Source organism: Micromys minutus, assembly GCF_963924665.1.
Source record: "Micromys minutus genome assembly, chromosome: 11".
Classification (NCBI taxonomy): domain Eukaryota; kingdom Metazoa; phylum Chordata; class Mammalia; order Rodentia; family Muridae; genus Micromys; species Micromys minutus.
Genome location: NC_137980.1, coordinates 28600167 through 28614614, shown reverse-complemented (window position 1 = coordinate 28614614; position 14448 = coordinate 28600167). Strand labels below are relative to the sequence as shown.

Sequence of the window (14448 nt, the reverse complement as noted above, 5' to 3'; positions counted from 1 at the left end):
TTCAGTTCACAAAGTGCACCACAGAAAGTAGGTTTACACACCTGTCCACTCAGCAGTGTCTCAAGGAAGGAAGTCAGAGCCCAGTGGCTGTGTCTCCCTGTCCCTCTCCCCTGCTCCTTGGCTGGCGTCTTCCTATAGCTATCTGGTTTGATTACCAGGATTCGACAGGGGGCTGTTTTCAGTCTAAGATGTACCTAACTTAACTGTCAAGTTTCCTGAGCACTGTGTGTTCTGAGCTTCCCAGTATGTAGACAAGGGTTTAACCTTTTAGCAGGTACTGTGACCTTTTGAAACATACATACTACAAACACCCAATCAGTGTCTTTAAGTACCATATTACTTAAAAGTAACTACATTAGATTTCTGAATCGCTTTCTTTGACTATAAAAATGGTTTTCAACTTGAAAAGTGGTGTGATCTACAATTCTTTACAAGTTTCTTGAAATATACAGATGGCTTAGCAATAGGACACCAAAATGATCTGAGTTCAATCCCTGGGATCTACATGGCAGAAGGAAAGAACCGACTCCCACAAGTTGCCCCCCCCCTCGCGCACGCACGCACGCACGCACGCACGCACACACACACACACACACACACACACACACAATGTAATAAAAGCTTAAAAACTACACAGATGGCTTCTGACTTAGAATGGTTTGGATTACAATTTTTCAACAACACAGTGGCACAAAGCAAGATGTAGTCAGCAGGGACCGTACTGCTTACTGAATTCTGACTTTTCTAGGATGGCCAGGTGGTGCTATTTTCTAGGCAGTGGCATCAAGCCACAATTTTCAGTCCACCACCGAACAAAGCAACCGTGATGAGCTGCAGTACAGCCTGTCGCCACAGTAGGGTTCTCAGTGTGTTTGGGGATAGTCTGTGCTTTTAAAATTCATGGAGTTTCCAGTTTACTGGGGGTTTTGTTATTGGTTTTGTGTTGTTTGTGGACACGCCCGTGTAAAGAAGCCTAACTGTTTTTCAGTCTCTTTTTCTTTTTCATTTTTAAACATTAAATTTTATCTTCTGGAGAAATCAGGATTTGAAATTAAATAACTTGGAAAGAATGTTGTGAACCAACTGAAAAGAGGGAACACACCAGAACAAGATATCTCAATGATCTAAACTGGACAGCAACTGGATGTTACAAATAATTCCTAAATCTGCAACATACAGAAATCTAATGAAGAAAGGCAAAAGGCTCACCAGGATGCTGCAATGACGTCATCACCTGGAGGTATGGATAAAACAAGAAAAGCTATAAAATGCCAGTTACATCAGTATCAGTCAGAAAGCTAAGAACGTCTATGTGGACAGGCTCCAGACTGTGAGAACACACCAGCAGAGGGTTCCAAGGGACTCCTGCATCTCAAGATCTCTGCTTCCAACTCTGTGCTCAAGAAATGCCCATGGCATGGGACTCACAGGGACTTCACTGTGCTGTCTTCCAGTGGCAGGGCCCTGAGGGCTACTAAGAAGGCATTAGCACTGAGAAATGCACAGGCAGAGCTTATGAGGATGACCACTCAGTGGGGAGGGGAGTCTGCCACCATGTGTCACCTGAGTTTGAGATCTGGGGACCCACAAGGTCAAAGGGAAAAAACCTATTTCTATTCATTTGCTCACCTGCTTGAGCATACATAAATGCACATATAAACATACACACACACATACACACCCATACAATGTACACAATCAAATGTTTTAAAAAACTATAGTAGCAAGAAAGAACAAGGTGAAACACAACCATACAGAGCCGTTTAAAATGATATAGTTCACACGGTTTATAATACAAACCCTTAAAGAATACAGTGAGAGGTAAAGAGAACTTCCAAGGATGGTGAAATAAATATTATGATATTAGTTGTTATACAGAAAGATACCCATGATACAACCTCAAAACATAGTAATACCATCGGACACCACCCACTTTGGAATGGCTGTACTTCTCCATCATTCCAAAAGTACAAGTAGGGGCTGGAGACAAAGCTTAACACTTCAAAGCCCTGCCTGCTCCTGCCCCTCAAGAACTGACCCAGGTTCAATTCCCAGCCACATCTCTTGGCTCTCAACGGCCTGAAACTCCAGTTTTATGGGATCCAACATACTCTTCTGGCCTGCTTGACCAATCAACACAGACATAGACAGACCTCCCCCCACCCCACCCCCACATACAGACATAGACACTTACACATAATTAAAAACAAAGCAAATCCTTTTTTAAAATATAGCTTTTTAAAGGATTTAATTATTTTGTAATACTTCTGAATTTAGTTAAGCAAACCAACAAATGACACTTTTGTGTGTGGATTAATTTGTAGGGGACTGAAGAGATTGTCATTTAAAAGCACTGACTGTCTTTCCAGAGCACCTGGGTTCCAGACTCCAGGCCACATGACCTCGCACTCTAATTTGAGGGGAACCAGTACCCTCTTACGGCCTCCAGGGCACTAGGTATGCACATGGTACATAAACACAGGCAGCTAACACACACACACAGGCATACACACATATGCATATACAAAAATAAGCACACATAACACACACACAAAATAGTTTTTTTTAAATAGTTTTATGTTAGACACCTAAAATTAAATACTTCAACACCAACTTTAGTGCTTTAAAACTTAAAAAAAAAAACACTTAAGGAAAATAAAATTTATCTGTTCAGCAAGTGACAAGAAAAGTACTACATCTGCAGATGTATTTAGCTGGAAGTAGGTTGGGTTTTTTTGTTTTATTTTAATGGTTGTGACCAGTAGAATCTTATAAACATAAATAAGCCTGGATAGGCTTCTCTATCCTCTGGGGAAGGGGTTATGCTCTCTCAGCCAGTGATGGCAACTTGGCAAGAATTTGTCCCTAGGGAAATGGGGTCCAGCCCAGAGACCCCAGAGAGGGAGAAGGAACAAACCAGTCAGCTCCCTCAACAGCAGGAAGATTCCTCCACGAGGGAGAAAGAAATAAAACCAAGTACTTTAAAATAGCATCCAGACAAACTGCCGTGCTCAATGACGCAATTCCTCTGATCTTCTACTCCCAAGACAGGCCTTCCTGGTCTCCAACAACAACAAAAAACAAGCCGATTCTGCAGTGATCAAGAACTCCAACTTGTCTGTATTTGAGGGCCACCATAAACTTCAGTGTATCCTCCTGTTTCTTCTGTGGCTCTAAATGACAACTTAGAATCAAGCCTGGGTAGGCAGGTCTCTAGGATACGACGAGTCCTGCCCAGCAGAAGGCACATAGTCATTTACCAGAGAATGTCAGTCCCTTGGGACAGAATCAGGGTGGTGATCAGAGTACTGATGGATAATGGCCCGTGCCCTTTACCGCAGAGAGTCAAGAAAGACTAAGGGAAAGAGAAACAGAACCGAGCCTCTGGGAGGTGGGGTCTTAGGGGAGGAGTGTCCTGGCTACATACGTGTTTACAAAGTTTTCAACTTTAAAAAGAAGCAAACAGTGGTCCCTGGCCTGTCCTCAGACCACTGCAGCCTCTGCCTGCTAATTACTCAGTCTTTTGCCCTCACCAGCTAGTAACCAGTCCTCCCAAAGAGAAAACACCAGCTCGTCTGCCCTTGAATCATGTTAAGAGTCTAACTGGACCACATCTACACTCAGTAGGAAGGGCTGGCATTAGTCCCTTAGCTCTTGCTTCCTGCCTGTGGGTCAGTGTTCGTTTGGGAAGTACAGCCTAAGTTCCCTGGTCACACACACAGCCTTAGGTACTTACAGAGAAATAGACTCATATATTTGTTGCCCAAAATAAGCGATGGAGAAACACATTCAGAGAGATTAAAGCAACTTCCCGGAGAGGCTGAAAAATCAACCTTGGCTAAACTTTTAAGGTAGAGAACTTCTGGTCCTATCTTGTATCATCAACTGGAAGCTAACTCATGAATAGCATTGTCTCTGTGTGTGCATGTGTGTGTTGAATGTGCATGTGAGTGTGCACACATGCACATTTGCACGTGTCCCTGCAGACACTAGAAGTGGATATAGGGGACATACACTGTCTTTCTCCCTTGATCACAGACACAAGAGGTCACTGGTTGGACAAACTGGCTGACAAGAGAGTCCTCGGATCTGCTTGTCCCCAAGTACTGGGGTTGCAGGAGCACATGGCCCCAGCTTGCTTTAACAGCAAGCTTCACCCACTCAGTCATCTCTCCGACCAAGAAATAACCATCTATTCAAATGACAGTGATCTTTATCTTCTACCTATTCCTAGCAAAGACAGTATACTTCTATTCCTCTTTTAGCATTCAGATAAAATCACATCAAGTACTTTTAAATAAAAAGAAGCTTTTACACACACACACACAACACACAGGCATATACATATTCAATATGCAAACTCACAAGCACACATGAACACGCAAATGCACACACACCACACTCGTACACACACATGTACATATATTCACACACAACATAATATGAGCACACACATATACATACATGTACATAAAATGCACACGTGTGCACACACATATACATGTACACATACACACAGCTTAAGCATGACTGAGCCTAGGTTCACTCTGCTTCTCCCACCAGCAGTGTAAGCAGACTAAAAACAGGAGCTCTGAGTGAGTATGACCATGCCCGAGAATTCTAATCTCCCCTGCCACGCCTGACCTTCGGGAAGCGTTCTATATACCTGGCTACATTTTCCTCCCTCTTAAAAACATTTCCTGTTGTTTTGGTTGGTTTCCCCTGATTATAGTGACTACGCCCACGTTCCAAATATGAATAACACTCAGAATATTAAGGAAACAATTCCCTGGAAGAATTCTGGCCATTGAATGTAATGATATGGTACATCATTTTAGAAGTTCTTACAAACTTCTTTTAATAATAAGATTTAAAAGTGGGGTTTGGGGTAGAAATGAATCTAGCAATAGTAACTCAGGGTCAGAGAATAACTCTGCTAGGCAGTTTTTGTTTTAAGTACGTGACACTACCGTTGTAGAGGGGACAGCAGTCAGCGCAGTAAGTATAGCTATGATCTGGTATAGTTTTTATCAACGCTGGCACCTCAAATTGTTCTTTTTTTGACATTTTTCCAATACTTAAAAAATGAGTCTACTCAAAATTCAAGTAACACTCATAATCAGGTCATAGGCCAAATCTGGCCTACAACTTTGAGTTGGCCGTGTCTACACATCTCTGACACATGTGAGGTATCTGTAATGGGAGCTGGAGAGGTGGTGCAGTAGTTAGGAACGACTGCTGATCTTTCAGAGGACTCTGCTTCCCAGCACCCACATAGGAGTTGTGCAGCTGTCAATAACTCCAGTTCCAGGGGATCCGACCCCATATCTGGATCTTCAGACACCGGGCACACATATACAGGCAAAACACACATTCATAAAATGAAGATAATTTTTAAAGTGCATTTAATAGTCTGTTCGGTAGCATGGGACAGAGAAATACTCTTGAAGCTGCCTTTTCCACAGCCTTTTCCTCTGCTCCATGACTGTATGCCCCCTAATGCTGTAAAAAGAACATCCCTGTTTAACTGACTGGGCCGAGTGCTATTTCTGCAGTTCCTAGATCAACACGTTATGTGCACGGCTTCTCATACAAAACCTTGCTTTGGCATCATATTTTAGGAATATATTGTAAGTAACCTACTTAAAGTTCATTGGGAATGACTGTAAGCTTTAAAATTAAAAAAGAGCAGTTAGCACTAGGGGACATTCCTATGGCAACAGTACTCAAAACGCTGAGGCCCCAGGACTGAGTTTGAGGATAGCCTGGGCTACATCATAAGCTGAGATAGAACAGCGAACACACAGAGAAAGGAAGAGAGGAGACTGCAGACAGCTGCAAGCCTGAAAGCAGGTACTGAACTGAGCTCGGTCTTAGGCTTCCACAGGAAGCAGCAGAGCCCCAGGGATCTCCCACGCTGAGCATCGTGATAAAAATAAGAAAAGTCTGATCCCTAACTCCAGAGTATTGCGTATGAACCACATATACAGGAAAGAGCTGCCATGTCCTTTCAGAGATTAGAAATATCCGAGTTCTAGACTAAGAAAGCAGAGGACAGGTGTGCTTCCTTGGGGTTTGGTCTAGAGAAAAATGTTTTTTGTTTTGTTGAAAGAAAAAGTCTCAGAGCTGGGTGCGGTGGCGTACATCTTTAATCCCAGCACTTGAGAGGCAGAGGCCAGTTTTGTCTGAGTGAGATCGGGGACAGCCAACAGAGGAGCAAACAGCAGCAGGGACTCACACTCCCCTAGCTGAGGCTGACCTTGAACTGACCTTTGACTCTACTTCCCAAAAGCTGGGATTATAGGCCTGCGTGACCCAAACTCTTTTGCTTTTAATGAATCAAAACTGCGTTTCCAAAATCTGCATCTCTAGTCGGTGTCCTGGAGGCCAATCCCAGGCCTTCATACATGCTTGGTACCAGTCATCAACTTGACAGACCTGGGACGAGGGAACAAACTGTCGCTGTTAGATGGGGCTGGTGGGCATGTCTGTGGGGGCATTTCTGGGCAGAGCCATTCCTAGGCGGTAGGCATGTACTGTATAAACTGAACCTGAACATGAGCCCACAAGCAAGTCTGGAACCACCGTTCCTTGGTGGTTGCTGCATCAGCCCCTCCCTAGAGGCTCTCTTCCTCCTGCAGGTCAATGTTTTACCACAGCAACTGGAAGCAGGCTAGCACTGGGTAATCATCACCAACATTCCTCCGCAGGACCTTTACAAGTTTCATGTTTTGTTTTCTGAGAGGAAATCTAATTGCCTGGGTTGACCTTAGATTTGCAATCTCCCTTATTCCGCCTCCTAAGCGGCAGAAATTATAGGTGAGCACCTCTAAGTCCAGGCCTTGAACTTGAGATCTTCACCCTCCTGGTCCTGGGATTTACAGGCGTGCAGGAACACACCTGGCTAAGCCCCCTGTTCACCTTCAAATACACAGCGTCCAAATCATCTTATAAATGCCATTCTTATTTCTACAGTTCCCATCTGTGAGTCAGACTCAAAACAGGCTGATGAGGGCTCCTAACCCTTCTCTCTGGACAATTCCTATCAGAAGTCCTTCGTGGATATTTAATAACTTGGTTTGTCACACAGGGCTTTGCCATGTAGCCCTGACAGACCTGGTATATACTGTGCAGCTCAAGCTAGTTTTGAACCTGTGACCTGCCCATCTCCGTCCTGGGTACTCCAGTACTGAGATGATAGCTATGAGCTGACACAGCTGGCTTAGACAATCTAGCAAGAATTTAGTAAGTGGTTAAAACGGTTTTGGTAACTATGTGTCCTAGAGTTTAGATTTTAAAAGGACTGAGACAAGGCTACCACCTTCCTTTAAGCAAGAGCTGTGCTCAACTTCCACCATTTCTGAATAGAGAGCAGACATGGATGGCAGACAGAACTGACATTTCCCCTCCGCTACCTGTCAGAGAGCACACATAGACGTGACGGATAGAACTTGCATTTCTCTGCCAACCAGTTTTCTTACTTGGAATGTTGAAAAATTCCAAAACACCAAGGTCCACACATATGCAACTAGTTTCTCAGCACAGAGGCAACTCTGAACGCTCATTCATTAGAGCACAACATGTATAAAAACAGGTGTAAGTTTCTACACAAGATGTGTACACTTCTAAACATCTGCACATTCAAACTACAACATGGCAAATATTACGATTTCCAAATGAAAACTCGATGAAGAGAAAGCAAAGCAATAATGTAAAGTCAAAGTTCACCTGGCCTGTGATCACCACAGGGGACATTTATGAGAAATATGTGCAGTTCCTTTAAAGATGATCATTTCTGTCCTTCTCAAGTAAAGGGACCTAATGATCCTTCTCTTCATATATGTCAGTTTTAGTGAGGTCTTATGTAATTATCAAAAACACTGAAGTGGTGAGTGCAAGTATTTATAGGCAAGAATATAAAACCTGAACACATTAACTTCCATTTCCTTGTTCAGTTGGAAACACGTGGCATCTAGGTACTGGATGGCTAGATGTCAGTGACAGGAAAGTCAACAGACCACTCTCTGGGGTCTTGTGAATAAATGAGAAGAAACCTATCAGGCAGTGTATGAGCTACAATACCAATGATATTTAAAGGACAGGATGTCATGGAAACACAGAAGACATCAACTAGCAGCAGAGGCAACATCTTACCAGAGACGGACCTCATTGATACACATGAACAGACCAGAAATCACAGGAAAGTGTTTAAGACATGCACTGGGTCCTCTTACTATCAGGTACAGTGAACACAGGGTGAACTTGGGGGCAGGACGGGAGACCTGCACAGGAAGAGCAGACAAACAGATCTTTAAAGGCTTATGTGTGAGGCTAATAATAATCTTTAAACATGGTGTGTGCTGTTGAGTGGATGAATTTAATGCTTGACAAAGGTGGGATGGTGGGGCAAGGGATGCCACCGTCAGCACAGGACCAACAACCGGGGAACTGGTGTCCCGTCGGGATTAAAGGCTAAGACACACAGCACTGACATCCAGCGTGCCCTACAGCTGAACTGGAGAAGGTACCCACTCTAAGAGTGGTGATTAGAGGTCAGAAAAACAAATCTGGCCCCGGATTTGGCCCCAGTGAATTAAATGGAGCATAAGAAGATGCAATGGAAAATCAAGCCCTGGGTAGAGAAAGCTGAAGACTGCCCCTAAAACTAAGCCAAATCAGCAGCGGCCAGCAACTCTAATAAAATCTCTCTTGCTTCCTATTTTCCTAGAGTGAAAGACTGTAAAAAATTCTAAAATGTTTCAGCCATTTAGTTTTTTTTTAATTTACCATAATCAGAAGTTTTAAGAGTACTGTAATAAACAAATATTAATTGACAAGCACCCCCAGCTTCATCTCCTGTGTTCACACCAACATCACCATTTCTTGAATATCCTTGCATACATAGTACACACCTATAACCATATAGATAGGTGAACATACACTATACATCCTGCTTTAAACAACCCATTCCAATGTAATTCTTAAGACATTTTCTAGTTTGCTAATATGTTTAAATAGTCAAATTATAAAGACAGTGCTATTAATCAAGTCCATTTAAAAGCCATTCTACTCAGGAATTCATCAACGTGGTTACCAAATAAATTCAGTGTTAGTAACAACAGTTTACAAGCCCTCTGAGCTCTTGCAGGCACTGACCTTTAGGGCATTCCTTGGACAGCTCGTTCTGAGTGTGTGAGTATAGTGGGTCCCATCCACCGATGGCACTTCACTCAGGACTTGAAATTGGGGTTCCAACTGAAAAAGGGAAGGGAGATTATGAGTTAGAAACTCACATTTGCTAATTACCTCAGGCCCACTAATTACTCCATTCACAGGAGATGTGCAATGCCCAAGCCAGGAAGCCTGGGCTGGAGCAGCGCCATGACCTTCCTCAGTTGCCTCTGACTCGCCAAGGCTGAGAACCCTTATTCCCACAGAAATAAAACATGACATTGGGTGAAGACAACTGCACACCTTCTGATCTTGAGTGATGTTCAAGCATTCGAGCTGCACTTTTAAAATATCTGGACAACGATGGCTTTAAATCATTAAAGTCCTAACAGAGACACAGTAACAGGGAGGTTCCCCAAAACCTTCCACGGCTACTCAAATCATCTCAAAACCAACTCTGGACACTCACTCCAGAACCCAACCCTGAAGCGCTGTATTACAGTTCACTTAGGCAGCAAGATGCTATGACTGCAAACTGACTACAATATTCAGAAGTGGGGCGAACAAATGAAACTGTAAATCAGTTCCACGCACAGACCTCTTTCTAGCCCACAGGACTCATTTAAGTCTGTTTTGTCCACTACGGCAATCATGCAGCTTAAGCTCATACTAATTTCAGTATATTAGAAAGTTTTATGTGTCACATGTGACGTGTGGCCAGTCACAATCCCCTCAGATAAAACCATGTGGGGCATTTCAATTGTTAAGCAAGTTAAACTGGACAGTGTTAGCTTGTGAATATCATCCTGACTTGTCAATACATTCCAGGAAAATGGTCTATGACTTAATCAATGTTCAAAGACTACATTAAAGTAGCAGAAGAACAATGCTCCAAACATCTATCACAAGCCAACAGAAACCAGGAAAGAGCTTGCTTTTCAAAGCTAAGAATAAAATTCTATGAACAGGATCACTTCCTACCCAAGACTACAGACTTCTTCTGACCCCAAGATAAAGAGGACCTGAGACTCCTACAGTTGCTCATCCCTGCAGGTCCTCACAGCATGACGGAAGAAGAGAGAATCACAGCCAAACAGGCCCCTTTGCCTCACCATCAACTCCAACACCCATCAGCTCTTGGTGTTCCCAAGATGGCTGGCCTTTCTCTTTTACCCCCAAACTGCTCTCTGTCCAACATAACCTCCCTGACAGAAATGGTTGGTGGCCTCCACCGTGTTCATCGGGGCTTTATCATCAGGTGAACTACTGTTCTGAGCAGACATTCCAGCGGTGGCTTCTACACTGGGCAAAGAGCTGAGACAAACATCCTGGCTGAGTTCACAGTTCAGGAGCAGAGTAGCTAAGATTGACAGTGGGGGCTCCTCAGATGGAGGAAGGAGGGGGAGGGAGAGAGGAAGAGGGAGGCGGGGAACAACTGTTCTGTACAGACTCTGGTAAGAGCTTTATCCATCCATTAGTGAGATCTGTTTCATCAGTTTTCAGTTGTTTTAAGAACTAAATTTTGGAGGCAATATATACAAAAATAGCAGATAGTTAAAAACAAACCAAAAAAAAAAAAAAAAAAAAAAAACCCTCTAAATTCTGGACAAAAAAATCTAGGCAATTTCTTTTTTGTTGTTTGCTTTTGTTTTTCTGAGACAGGGTTTCTCTGTGTGCCGCTGGCTGTCCTGGAACTGGCTCTACACACCAGGCTGGCCTTGAACTAGATCTGCCTGCCTCTGCTTCCCCAGGGCTGGAATTAATGTATACCACCACCTGGCAAATTTAAGCAATTTCCCAGGATGATCGGACTAAAGTGTAGTCTGAGTCTCTATGTACTTGGATTTCATTCCTGATGTTATCTTTGGCTCACTACAGGGCATCAAGTCAACAGATCATGCTAATTTTTCTATAGTTTTTCTGTAAACTTTGATAGGTTGGTGTTTAGTTTCTGACCCAGGTCAAGGGACTAAGGTACATATATTACATAGCAAAGCAGACCTGGCCTCCAGTCTTTCCCAGCATCTCAGTGCCTACCTGCAAACTCTGCCCCCATCCTTTCCAGCCCAGAGGCTCCTCTCTATATATAATCTGGACAGTGTGGGCTCTTACACGTTCTCTCTCTCGTTCCTCTCGTTCTCTCTCTCTCTCTCTCTCTCTCTCTCTCTCTCTCTCTCTCTCTCTCTCTCTAATTCTACTTCTTCTCTTCTCTCTCTCCACATGCATGCCTTTTTTCTCTTTCTCTCTTCCTTTCCTACCCACCTCTTACCCCATGGCAACTTCCCTGGCTTTCTTCCTTGGGACCAGTGAACTCACCTGCCCAAGAGCAGCACCCTTCATATATATTCCTGCCTTTAATCTAATCTAATCTGGCTTGCATTAGCTCATTTCACGGGTGGAGAAATAACTATCAATTGGCATCTGAATGTGCTACAGTTTCCCTGTTGAATGTGATGCATGACACAGGGAAATGCTGTGATTCATGTGTCTGCCCTGAAGACTAGCTGTAAACACGGAGATGTGGTTTACAGCAGGGAATTTAGTCATTTTCACACATGCAGCTTTCCCATTCTTCTCGCAGAGCGTTGTCCCATTCCCAAGCTATTGATAAAGAGTTAGCATCTCCACCTGCACAAGGACTCAACCAAAAGAACAACCCCTTACAATAAAAGCAACATGGAGGTGGAGGGAGACATGTTCTCCTTCAGCCAGGCAATTTTACTCTACAAGTCTGAGGAGCTGAGTTCCAATCCCCAGGACCCACAAAAATGTGTGTGATGGCCCACCCACAACCTTAGCACTTTGGGAACCAGGGACGCAGGCTCCACAGTCAATTAACCGACCTGAATGAGCAAGTGCTATACATTCAAGCAAGAGACTGGACACTGCTCAAAGAAGACTTTTAACATAGCCTGGTCTCCATACACACACACATATACATACACCAACACATGTGTGTATCACATTCATGCAAACCCCTTATACACTACACAAGCACACATACTAAAAGGAACTTGTAAACTACCAAGAACAGGTACTCCATGTATGAGTAACAGGACCCATCCACAGCTAAAACCTGTAGACTGGAGCTCAGAGACTGACCTCTGTAAGTCATTTACCCCAGTATCAGAGGGCAGACTAAAACTCCCACCAGATAGCAGTGTATCCAGAAGTCCCCAGCAGTTCTTATCAGTGGTGATTAAAATGCCAGCCTATCAACCCACTGGCCTTTAAAGACAACTGCTTCTCCATTTCCCTTGAATGGAACTAAGAAATAAATTTCAAGACCGACACCATGTGCCTTCAGAGAACAGGTCATAGGTGAGTCCGTATCCCAACCCTGCCTTTTATCTCTCCCTTTCAGGTTACTGAGATGAGATATATAATAAAGCTTTTTAATTGATACCAGAACACAGTATGTGTGAGGAGAAGTAGCTTCTAAGAAATTCCTTTTAGACTTCAGTATCTCTGAAGAAAAGTTCTCAGAATTTGAAAAAGAAAAAAAAGTCTAATTATGCTGTTAAATAAAAGGTATGCACAACTGAAAAATCAACTCATATCACAAGGAATACAGACTTAAAAGAAAATTCTCACTGATGTCACGTTATGGTTCAGCCATTAGTGAAGTGTCAGCACGTGCTCAGCATCCTGGCTGCCCTGAGGTAGGCAGCATTACCCCACCACCTTCTTGCTGCCATGATGCTCTCCTCCCCGAAGGCCCACACCAAGGGAGCAAGCTGACCATGGATTAATCCCTGTGAGCTTCGGTCTAGTGGGGAAGAGAATAAGTTCGTCATCTGGTAGTGGTCAACACCATAAATAATGTGGTGCTAGTGGGAACGATGGGGAGCAGGCTATCACTTGAGAGAGAAGTACATTTCTAAGCAGTATGGACCCATGGTGGTCAGCCCAAACTCTACTGTAGTACCTTTAGTACTGAGTGATTCGATTTACAGAGACAGATGCTATCCCATGGATGCCACCCTGCCATCCCCAGGCGAGCCAACCTGCTTGCTGAGACTCATCCCGCTAGCCATATAGACAGTGGGTGGATCCCCAAATCTACACGACACTTCAAGGGGAAAATATCTCTTGCCTACTCTTATAAAATTTACAGCCAAGGACGTGAGTAAAAGTTCCTCCTTGACACCCAAGGCATTCAGACTTTCAGAAGAGTTCTGCTGCAGGAAGTGCAGGAAAGTAATCTACAAGAAGAGGCAAAGGCTTCTGTAACATGGCAATTCTGAAAACAACTACCTGGCTACCGTCCTGAACTGTGTATGAGACATGGATTAGCACAGCCCCTGTCCAGACCTAGACTGTGCTCTTACCTAAAGCTTAGAACCCGTTCCTGGAAGGATGGTAGAGATGACCTTCATCCAAGGCACAGTTTGGGCAGCATCGCCTTTCTTTTGGGGACCATGGGCTTTGATTTCAGCCTAACACTCCATGACCGAGTTTGAGTCCCTTGGGCATGGAATTAACTTGTTGGAACAGATACTTTAAAATGAAGCCTGAGGGAACCATTGAGTTAAACAGGTACAAGAGTAAAGAAGAAATGTAAAAATCTTCATGTAACTAAGCATAGCTTGAAAGTTCTTATTAAGATATTCCAGAAAAGCTGGCAGGGCATGGTGGCTCATGCCTGGAATTCAGCATGTGGGAGGTAGAGGCAGAAAGATGTAAGGCTCAGGACCATCTGTGGCTAAATCAGTTTGAGTCCAGCCTAGGCTACAAGAAGTGAATAGACTGAAGGAAGGAGGAAGGGAAGAGAGAAACTCTAAAAAGCAAGCATTGGTTAAAATTCCATCCGTTACCACTACATGGTGGAATAAAAATGTGTCAAATCAGCAAAATCTATAAAGATGCAGTATAAGCCTTTTTTATAATGTAATCTATATTATATGTGAATTATTAATCATGTAAATTTAGCATGATTCTGAAACTGCATTCATCTGCTTCCTCTGATTGTACAGTGTATGCATTGTGAATGTTCTAAAGGATTTTAAAATGCTGTGGTAAATAATAATGTTATTATAAAGTAACTGCAAATAAAAAAAACATCATACATCAAAAGGAACTGGACCAAAATACTATACATCTCAGCAAACTGTAATATAGTTATAACAGCTGTTCTGAAGCTACAGAGCTTCTCACTGGATTTTACACTTGTACTATCAAATATATTTCTTCGCATCACACTGAAATTTAGTTACTTCTATAATGGTATTAAGAGGTGAAGCAGCCATGAAGGCTCTGTCCTCATGAACAAAGTTA

The 14448-nt window shown here is 43.2% G+C and overlaps 1 protein-coding gene across 3 annotated transcripts in view; it reads right to left on the bottom strand.

Moving 5' to 3' along the window:
* Positions 1 to 14448, bottom strand: part of WDFY3 (WD repeat and FYVE domain containing 3) — a 217632-nt gene that overhangs the window by 147697 nt on the left and 55487 nt on the right. For all 3 annotated transcript variants that reach the window (XM_080924896.1, XM_080924897.1, XM_080924898.1), the window contains exon 3: positions 9157 to 9255. The gene's annotated coding sequence lies outside the window, so the exon portion shown is untranslated. The remainder of the gene's footprint in view (positions 1 to 9156; positions 9256 to 14448) is intronic.